At 46.4% G+C, this 10801-nt stretch overlaps 1 long non-coding RNA gene across 1 annotated transcript; it reads right to left on the bottom strand.

Annotated features, from left to right (window-relative positions):
• Positions 1-232: 232 nt before the first annotated feature.
• On the bottom strand, positions 233-9341 carry LOC115637234. The gene is made up of 3 exons (XR_003997209.1): positions 9331-9341; positions 6679-6685; positions 233-326 (listed from the first exon to the last, which is right to left on the bottom strand). It is a non-coding gene; the product is annotated as an uncharacterized LOC115637234 (long non-coding RNA).
• Positions 9342-10801: the final 1460 nt, after the last annotated feature.

The raw sequence follows: 10801 nt of genomic DNA on the forward strand, positions 1-10801 counted from the left end.
ATTTTTCCCTTTTCCAAAATAGATTCAGTTTTTTCAACCAAAAGCAAACATGAAAAAAATGGGTTTTGCCCCCACTCCATCTCCCTTTTCTTTTCAAAGGAGAAAAACTAAAAGACCGGGGGGGATGGAAGATTTTCAAAACCAAAAATTCTCAATACAAGTTTTTGTGAGGAAAAAAATTGGAATAAACAAAAGCTCCCTTTTGAGAGGCACAGCCCAGAAATGAGTTTGTAGCATTGTTGTTGCCCTGTTGGTCCCAGAAAATTAGAGAGATAAAGTGGCTGACGTAATATCTTTTATTAGACCAACTTCTGTTGGTGAAAGAGCTCTATGTAAGCTTGTCTCTTACCAATAGAAGTTGGTAAAACAATATTACCTCACCTACCTACTTTCTCTAGAAATTAATTTTAAATTTTCTCACAAAATCACACACTAATTTTCAGCTAGCTTCCCCCAATCCCTAGGAATGTACTCAGGGCCAATAAGGGGTTAAGAAGTAGCGAGGGCTGGCTGGTGGCACTCATCATCTCTGCCAATTAACCCAGCTGGAGAGAATTAACCCTTGATTGCTGCTGAGGGAACAGAGTTGCAGGTGGAAGTTACAGCCCTGTTTTGGTGATTTCTGATATCCGTTTGCAATGAAGGGAGCAGCTAGCTGGGGACTAAAGGACTTTGGAGGTGAGTTTTTTTGCTTGTTCAGTTGAAAGCTGAGTAAGTTTGAACCCTGGGCAGAAAAGAACCATTCTTTCAGGCTTAGCTGAGGTCTTGTGTACTGTGGTTACACAGCAGGGGTAGTCACTTCTTTGCCAGAAAGCTTGGTTCTGTGCTCTCTTGGCGCCTTGTCTAGTCTGCCTGCCATTCTGAGTTCCCCTAGCTGTATGCCCTTTTTTCTTTCTTTTTAGGGAGATGATTGGCTTCCCTTTGGAAAAGACAGAGCAAGAGGAAAAGCCTCTGTGTTTCCAGAAAGCAAAGATGGCCTCAAGGAAGACAGTGACCTTCTCTTGGAGGTAAGGGGGATAGAAAGGGCTAGAATGTTGCCTTTGCAGGGTGTTCGCAGAGAGGGAGAGACACCTCCTAAGTGGGAGGCCAAATCCTGGCTTTGGAGCACCAGATAGCAGCCCCTACCCTAGTTGTACTGTAGGAAGTGGTTGTATCCCCTAGCCTGATGCACATAACCACTAGGTGTTGGTTACATTGTCATGGTGCATTTCTAAAACAGTTGCTTGTCCTAGAGCCAAACATGTCCTTCCCAGCTAGGGGGCTCTTGCTTTAGATTAAGATGAAGAACAAATGCATGTTCTGCTCTGGCTCATGGGTCCTTCTGAGATCCCTTCCTAAACCCCCTCACCATGCTATTCCCCCAGCAGAGGAACCTTACATTTAAAGGTGCAGTACACAGAAAACAAAATGATACCTGCATATCCACAAGCTACGGTTCTTGTTAATAATATTAACACATCAGTAGCATGGTACCACCTGAAGGCACCCCTCTCAAGTAGACTGTTAAGCTCTATGGGGCAAGAAGTGTGTGTGTGTGTGCGCGTGCATGCACACGTACATGTGCAGACCCCAGCCTAGCAGTGCTCCCCTCCCCCCCAAGTCTCTGACTTGGCCCACTGTCACACAAGTAATAGCACTTAGAATCAGGGCCTCATTGTATTAGGTGCTGTACAAATATGGTACAAGACAATCCCAGCCTCCTAATGGGCTGAAACACCTAACTGTAGTGAGATTCATTCGTACAGACTCTTGCACTTGTGACCTCAACGGGGCCTCTGCACAGGCCCAGGTCATTGCAGTAGCTGGTCTGATTGCAGGATGGGGGTTCACATGGACAAGGCAAACAAACAATGGAAGGATGGCAGTGCTGTTGTACCCATTTTGCAGATGGGGAAATTGAGGCACTGAGAGACTGAATGATTTGACCAAATCCCTATGTAATCCCAAATCTTGCAAATTTCAGGATAGCTGTGCAACATGAATTGGGTACTGAAGCAGCAAAGTTTTGGTGTGATGTGCTGGGTGGTAAAGGGGGTCCTTGATGATATGCCAGTGGAACTAGTGCCTGTTTTGAGACAAGCCCCGCCACCTTCATACTGAGGTTACAGAAGTTAAAGGGGGTTGGTGTGGGAGGTGGGGTGGTGCAGTGAGAGACCGGTGATGGTAAGAGTGAGGCAGAGAGGGGTGTGTTCTTGTCTCTTCTTCTGTTTACCTCAGTGCCTGGCAGGGTGGGAGCTGGATGTTTCTGTGGATATGTCTACACTTCATTGTAGACATACCTGGGCTTGTGGACTTGGTGTTTCCAAGGCTGTGCTTGAGCATCTATGCTGCATTGTAAGCCTGGGTTTGCAATTACCAGACCCAAGTCTCACAGCTGTGCTAATCCATCCATATTGCACTGTACATGCCCGACTAGGGCTGCATCCACACTGCAAAATGCCAAGGCTTGGACCTGAGTCACAGCAGGACTCGGGCTCAGATCCACCCTTCTGGGCAGGTCCTAGGGCCCAGGTCCTGAGCTGCTTGCAGACCTGAATCGGACAAACTGGGTTTAAACAGTAGGGGTTTGGGGCTTAAACCTAAATCTGGGCCCAGGTTTACAATGCAATGTGCATTATTGAGGGGAGCCCCAACTCCTTCGTACTCAGGTTACAGAACTTAGAGGGGGCTGTTGGGAAGATTGTGACAGGGCAGTGAAAGGCAGGTCATGGACGGAGTATGGAAGGGTCTGTCTATACTGCAATCAGAGATGCCTCCGTAACACATGTAGATATACCTGAGCTAGTTTTGATCTAACTCCAATAACAATAGCAGCGAGGCCAGGCAGCACAGGCTAGCCATTTGAGTACAAACCCAGGGCCCCAGGAAATGACGCACAATCCATGCTGCCGTGGCTTCACTGACATTGTTTGAGCTAGCTAGCCTGGGTACGCATCCTGCAGCCACACCTCTGACCGCAGTGTAAACAGACCCTTTGTCTGCAGCAGAGCCAGGCCTGTGATCACTGGCACTGCCATCCCAATACCCCAAGTCCCATCTCCCTGAAGAGCAGGATTCTTATGTTTCTTCGTGCAGCACCTTCTGCAGGTGACAATTCAGCAGTGAGTCTTGCCCTTCCAGCTGCTGCCTCCTCACACAGATGCTGACCACAGTCACTTCTCTTGCCTGCTGATAGCACTGAATGCTAATACTGCCTTTCATATGGCTAAAAGCCCTGACATGGGGAATTTCCGGCCTGGCTAGATCATTAATCTTCTCACTTTCTTGGTATTTGCAGAATTGGGAGAGGGATTTGTATCTTTAAACCACATGTAGCATTAGCAAAACACAAACGCCTCTGGTTCATTGCACACACTCCACTCACCAAATCCAGGCAGCGAGAACAAATACTTCTCCTTGCACTGAAGGAAATGACTTTAGACACAGCTGCAAATTACTATTTGTTTAATGCTGGAGGAAAACAGACTAAAGCCATAGTAATTTCAGGGGCAGAGTCAGTTCCCTGGAATTAGCTCTTTCATAAGGTTAAATGGATAGTGATGTGTTTCCTTTCAGCACAGAAAAGGTAGGGGACGGTCAACATGGGGAGGGAAGGACAGCTGTGGCAGGGGGAGGAGGGGAAGGGTTGAGTGGGGCATACAGGTGGGTTTAGGCAGGTGGGGGGAGGGATAGCTCAGTGGTTTGAGCCTTGGTCTGCTAAACCCAGGGTTGTGAGTTCAGTCCTTGAGGGGGCCACTTAGGGATCTGGGTCAAAAATCAGTACTTGGTCCTGCTAGTGAAGGCAGGGGGCTGGACTCAATGACCTTTCAAGGTAACTTCCAGTTCTAGGAGATAGGTATATCTCCTATTATTATTTATTATAAGGGGCTCATAGGGAGAATTCTCATTGGGAGGACTTGCGGGGAAAGGTATGGTGGCAATGTGATTGGGAGGAGGACGTAGTCTCTAATGGCAACACATGAGTGGAAGAAGCAGATGGATGGTCCTGGGGCACACGTGTTAGTTTTGTGGATTCCATTGGCCAGACTCTGCTGCAGTAAAAATCAACAGGGTCAAGAGACAGGCCCTGGAAGTGGGGCCTGGCCCGAGGAAGATGAGATGCTGTTAAAAATGCAGTTAATCTGGAGGCTGTTGCTGTTCCTGTGGATTTTATTGGTAGCAGAAGCTAAGGTGACCAGACAGCAAATGTGAAAATCGTGACGGGGGTGAGGGGTAATAGGAACCTGTATAAGAAAAAGACCCAAAAATTGGGACTGTCCCTATAAAATCAAGACATCTGGTCACCCTAGTGGCTGTGGCAGTAGTGCCCCAGTTGTGCAGTGATGATCTTAATGGCCAGAGTCATGATGGCAGCTATCAATGCTGTTTGCTAACAGCTAGGGTGTGGTTAAAATGTTGCTAAGGGTAGATGAAAACTGGGGAAGGCAAATTCTTCTATTTGACTTAGGGAAGTGGGGGAAGGAGGGATATCAGATTGTAGCTCGCTTCATTGTAGCATGCAGAGATGTTTTAGTGGAGGTGACTGTTAGCAGAACTGACCCAAACTGGGTCACCAACCAGTGATTTGTGCCGTACCACAAAGTGGCTTCTAACTAGGTCAAACACAGACTTTTTGCAAGTGCCAGAAATGCATCTTCACCAGACAGAGAGGGATAGCTGTTTTGATGGGTCAGTAACACATCTTTTCTCTGCTACATATGAGGACCAAGGCTTTCAAAACCCAATGATGATCTTTGGATGCGTCTGTTCTTGAATGCCCAACCTGAGACACCTGAGAGGGGCCAGGTTTGGGGGAAGTGCTGAGTACCTGGCCTCTGAAAATCAGGCTCCTTAAAAATGTTTCAAAGCCAGACACCCAAAATCACTAGTCACTCTCAAAAACCCTGGTCTTGATCCTCCCCAGCCTGAATTCTTTGCAGTTTTCAGCATCTCCCCACACATGAGCAAAGAGTTAACAGCAGAGCCAGGTCTGTTACAAGGATTGGTATTACTCCATCTGAAATAGCTTTACAAAATAGATTATAGTACATTATAAAGGACCTTGCGGTCATTAATGTGAATTGAGTTCCTACTGTATGAAGATTGATTTCCTGCGTCAGCCATCTATTGGGTGAATAATGCGTGTGAAGATGCATACGCTCCAACCATCAGCCTGTTTATCAGAATAAACAGTGTTCTGTAAAAATGCTCAAAAAGAGACTTAAAGGTACTTTAACAGGAATTTGTAGGTAACCTCAATTTTTTTGCAGATGATGAGATGCACACAAGCAGGAATTCATTAAAATGGGGTCTCTTGCCAGGGCCATGTTAAAGTACAGGCACAATAAGCTAAGTGTAGGGCTCCTGGAGTCATATGACGATCTCAGCTCTCATCTTAAATATGTTACGTGCGCACAAACTGAGTTAAAAGAACATTATTCAGGTTGCAAAGGTCAGTCATTTGAAAAAGAGTAAATGCCACCATTAAAGTTGTGTGCGCAACCTTATTTTGCCCCCCTTTGTGGGTAAGTGATCTAGAATCAGAGAAATGTAGGGCTGGAGGGGATCTTGAGAAGACTGCAGCAAAATAGGCATTAAATACTTCAGCCTTCCTGATGTCACGTGTTGTGAGTTCTAGACTTTTGTTAATCTTTCTCTTGCTCTGAATGTTTGTAAGGAATCTCTCCTTATTACCTTTTCTGTCCCTTGCAAGATGTAACTCATTTTGTGCCTTAGCCTTTTTGATTTTGTCCCTACATGTTTCTGCTATTCCTTTGTGCGCATCCTTAGCAATTTGTCCATGTTTCCCCTTTTTATAGGATTCCTTTTTGATCTTCAGGTCATCAGAAAGCTCCTAGTAGAGCCACATTGGACCTTCCTATTCTTCCTGTCTTCCCTTTGCATCGGGATAGTATGCTGTTGCAACGTTTAATATTGTCTTTCTGAGAATCTTCCAGCTATCCTGAATTCCTTTTTCCCTGAGATTTTCTTCCCATGGGACCTTGCCTACCAGTTCTGATCATGTCACATCATTTGGTCCTCCCTCTATAGAAAGAGTGTGGACAAGTTGGAGAGAGTCCGGCAGAGGGCAATGAAAATGATTAAGGGGCTGGGACACATGACTTGTGAGGGAAGACTGATGCAACTGGGCTTATTTAGTCTGCAGAAGAGAAGGCGGGGCAGGATTTGATAGCAGCCTTCAAATACCTGAAGGGGGGTTCCAAAGAGGATGGAGCTCGGCTGTTCTCAGTGGTGGCAGATGACAGAACAAGGAGAATGGTCTCAAGTTGCAGTGGGAGAGGTCTAGATTGGATATTAGGAAACACTATTTCACTAGGAGGGTGGTGAAGCACTGGAATGTGTTACCTAGGGAGGTGGTGGAATCTCCATCCTTAGAGGTTTTTAAGGCCTGGCTTGACACAGCCCTGGCTGGGATGATTTAGTTGGTGTTGGTCCTGCTTTGAGTACGGAGATGGACTAGATGACCTCCTGAGGTCCCTTCCAACCCTAATCTTCTATGATTATCTTGACACCTACATGGATCATCAGCTGGGCTGGAACCTTTTTAGTGCTACTTGAGCTATTGGAGTAATTGATAATAATAGTAACTTGTCATCCTCGATATGGCCCAGGACTCAGGGGGGTTGGGACAAATTGCCCATTGGTTTCACAGATATTTGCTGGGGAAATCCTCAGAACACACAGCCTGCAATAAAAAAGGAATGTTGCTGATGACAGAGGAAGGTGAGACTGAGGAAACATGGGTGCCATTACAGGCTGGAGAGGGCAAAGTAGTTCCAGACACTTCTGCCTGTTCCCTGCCGCATCCTCTCCAACCTTCCCTACTTCTGTATCTTCCCCACTCCAAGTTCCTCATCCCAATACCATAGTCTTCATCTAACTAGCCCCTGTCTCCATGCCTCCAGTTTCTCATACCAGTTTTAGGGCTTGTCCACAGTGGGAGTTATTTCAGAATAGTGATTCCTGATTAACTCCATCTATGGGAGTGGATTAAGCTAATTCAGAATAAGGCACTCTAACTCCACATGTAGATGCTTTTATTCTGAAATAATCAGGGATAGTTAAGGCTATGATTTCTGTCACAGAGGTCATGAATCCAGGCATTTCAGGGACCACCATGACTTCAGCCCTGGGGCAGCAGGGCTGGAGCAGTCAGGTGAGGACCCGCAGCTCCCGGCCCCTGTGGATGGCTGGGGGCCCTCTGGAGCAACTGAACTGCCACGGGGGGCATGGTGCCCCAGCAGCGATAGTTGCTGGAGCCTTCTCCCTCCTTATTTTGTCACAGACTTTTTTTTTTTAGTAAAAGTCACCGACACATCACAGGCTTCTGTGAATTTTTCTTTATTACCTGTCACCTGTTCATGATATTTTACTAAAAATATCTGTTACAAAATCTTAGCCCTAGGAGTAATTAATCACTTTAAATTCACATACTACCTTATTCCAGATTGATTTTGCATGTGTAGACAAGCCCCTAGCCTTCATTTCAGATCTTCTTGTCTCAGTCCAAATCTCCTTGTGCAGTTAGTCGCAGCTTCCCCCTTCCAGGTCACTCCTCTCTCTCCCTCTCCTTCTCATCCAGCCTGTAGTTGCACCCTCTGCCCCCATTGCTCCGTCTCACAGGCTTCTAGTTTCCCTCCCTGAGCTCCTCAGCCAGTCTCAATGCCCCACCCTAGCTCCTTGTCCCAGTGTCTTTGTCTAGACAGCCCCAGCACCCTTACTGGCACCCGGGTTTCTTAGCTGATCTCACTGTCTTTTTCTCTCCTATCCATACACACAGCAATGTCTCCCAGGGTCCTTGCCCAGACAATCCCTCTCCTCCTCAACCCCCACCAGCCTTTAGTTCTGCTTCCCCCAAAACTCCTCGGAGTCTTCTACTCTGCTTTACTTTCCCCCCCTCCACTTAAATCAGGCACCTTCCTCCTCTGTGCCACCTCAGCAGAGTGGGGAGGAGACAACCATAATAATATATACACATACCAGCCCTGCCGATAATGTCTCTTCCACCATGGGGAGGTGAAGAAATGAAAGTGCAACTGGTGCAGCAGTGTCTGCCTGAACCAATATCTCCAAAGGTATAAACAACCCCAATGATTTCTGAAATCTGTTTCTCTGGGATGCCCACACTAAGAGCACCCCAATAGAGCCCTGTAGTGGGCATGAGGGGGAGTGGCAGCTTTCTGTTGCCATGCCCCATTGTAGCAAGGGGGGGGGGGGCAGACAAGGCCTCCACCCACCCACACACACTTAGTCCTATGCTCAGGTGGGTGGGGGCTGAATCTTCTGTCGTCTGAGACAGCGGTGTATACAGGGAGCAGAGCTCCAGGAAGAGCCAGCCAAGGAGTGGTGCCATGTCCCTCACCAACACAGCTGATGGTTCTTGTGTAGCTGGTCACTGCCAAGCTGAGGAAGGTTGGAGCCCCACGGTGCAGGAGTTGGGGTGACCAGACAGCAAGTGTGAAAAAATTGGGACAGGGTTGGGGGTAATAGGAGCCTATGTAAGAAAAAGACCCAAAAATCAGGACTGTCCCTATAAAATTGGAACATCTGGTCACCCCAGCAGGAGTGGAGTCATAGGGGAGAATGTCGAGCGAGCCTGGGGCCCAGAATGCTTTGCTCCAGCTCTGGCTGGTGGCCTTCCCAAAGGGCTGTACTCCTGCTCCCCAAGATGCAGGGTCCAGCAAGTCTCATCTGACTTTCTGAGCTGCCTGTAAAAGGGCTGGGTTAGTCAGAGCAAAGGTCATTAAAGAGGCCTGGGTGTACAGCGTATTGGTGCTGTCTTCACCATGCTTGTAGAGCAGAAGATGACGGTGGTTTGGAAGCTATCCAAATTTAGGCCCTAATCCTGTGTTGGGATCTGCAGCTGCAAAATCCCACTGGCTCTCTGTACAGGTGCAGAGGCCCACACAAGCAAATCTGATGCAGGATTCAGGCCTAAAGGAGCCGGCTCATAGTGCCACCTCTTTGTGGCCCAGCCCGAGGGGAGAGAGTACATCTTCAGTCAACTGAGGAGTTTGGTACCTGAATTCAGTGTCTCAGGGTTGAACTGTAGGAGTGGGGGCAGGGAGTTCCCGAGGAGCCTTCCAGAGCATCTCCACTGTTAACCAAACAAGCCTCCCATAAAAGTTCATTAGCTGTAGTTATAAATTAATAATCCCTGCTGCGACTGTTGTGTAACAAGATGGCAATCCTGACTGTATCTGTGAATAATTCATGCTATTAAATTTGTTACATCCAGCACTCATTTATCCGCTGTTGTCATAAACAGATAGCTAAGGGTTAATGTCTCTTTCACCTATAAAAGGGTTAACAAACAGTAACCTGAAACACCTGACCAGAGGACCAATCGGGAAACAAGACTTTTTCAAATCTGGGTGGAGGGAAGTTTTGGGTGTGAGTTCTTTGTTCTTTGTCGTGGTTCGGTGACCCTCTCGGCTTTGAGAGTGATTTTTCTATCTCCAGGCTTTCTAATCTTCTGTTTCCAAGTTGTAAGTACAAGGATAGTAAGACAATAGGTTTATATTGTTTTTTTGTATTTACATGTGTGTAGTTGCTGGAGTGTATTCTTTTTGGATAAGGCTGTTTATTCATTTTTCTTTTAAGCAATTGACCCTGTATATTGTCACCTTAATACAGAGACCATTTTATGTCCTTTTTCTTTCTTTTATATAAAGCTTTCTTTTTAAGACCTGTTGGAGTTTTTCTTTAGTGGGGACTCCAGGGAATTGAGTCTGCAGCTCACCAGGGAATTGGTGGGAGGAAGAAGTCAGGGGGAAAAATCTCTTTGTGTTAGATTTACTAAGCCTGACTTTGTATACCCTCTGGGTGAGGGGGGAGAGAGGTTAGATCTCTCGGTACTTGTGTTTCAAGGACTTGAAGCAGGCAGGGTGGAATCCCTCTGTTTAGATTCACGGAGCTTGAATCTGTATATCTCTCCAGGAACCCAGGGAGGGAACACCTGGAGGGGAAGAGGTAGAAGGGAGATGGTTTATTCCCCTTTGTGGTGAGACTCAAGGAATCTGGGTCTTGAGGTCCCCTGGGAAGGTTTTGGGGAGACCACAGTGAGCTAGGCACCGTGTAATTCCTGGCTGGTGGCAGCAATTACCAGGTCCAAGCTGGTAACTAAGCTTGGAGGTTTTCATGCTAACACCCATATTTTGGATGCTAAGGTCCAGATCTGGGAAGAAACGTTATGACAGCTGTGACTACAAATATTCCTCTCTCTCCATAAACAGCATATGTTATTATCCACCAGGCACAGAGATTTAGTGGTCATCGTGAAGATCCTGTACCACTCGATGCATGGCTGTGGGTGGTGTGTGTGGGGAGGGGGAGGGTGTTGGGGAAAACAATTTGGAGCTGACTCGAGTGTTTCTATTAATCAAATGTCCAGAAATGAAATGGCATCCACATTCCTTCATGTACACGCAGGTTTGGCAGAATTCAGCATTTATTTTTTTTTAGGATGTCAATAGATAATACTGATTAAAAATAATCTTTTCTTTTCTTTTTCTTCAGTTTTGTATCCACTTTTAATTTTTTTACAGTTGTAGGAAATTATGGGAGAGTCAGACAATTATTATTTAATGACAGTAGACATTGATTCCAGAAAGTTAACAGTTTATAAAGCACAAGCTGTCAACGTCACATGGTAAAATATACCAAGTAAATATCCTTAAATCAAACTCTTAAGTTTTCAAGCAGCACAGTTTTTGCCTCTCTGTAAATTTTAATTATTATGATGGTGTGATAAATGAAGGGGGGGGGTAACTCTCTTTTATGGACATCCAGCCAACCAGTA

Source organism: Gopherus evgoodei, chromosome 19 (genome assembly GCF_007399415.2).
Source record: "Gopherus evgoodei ecotype Sinaloan lineage chromosome 19, rGopEvg1_v1.p, whole genome shotgun sequence".
In the NCBI taxonomy this organism is placed as follows: Eukaryota; Metazoa; Chordata; order Testudines; family Testudinidae; genus Gopherus; species Gopherus evgoodei.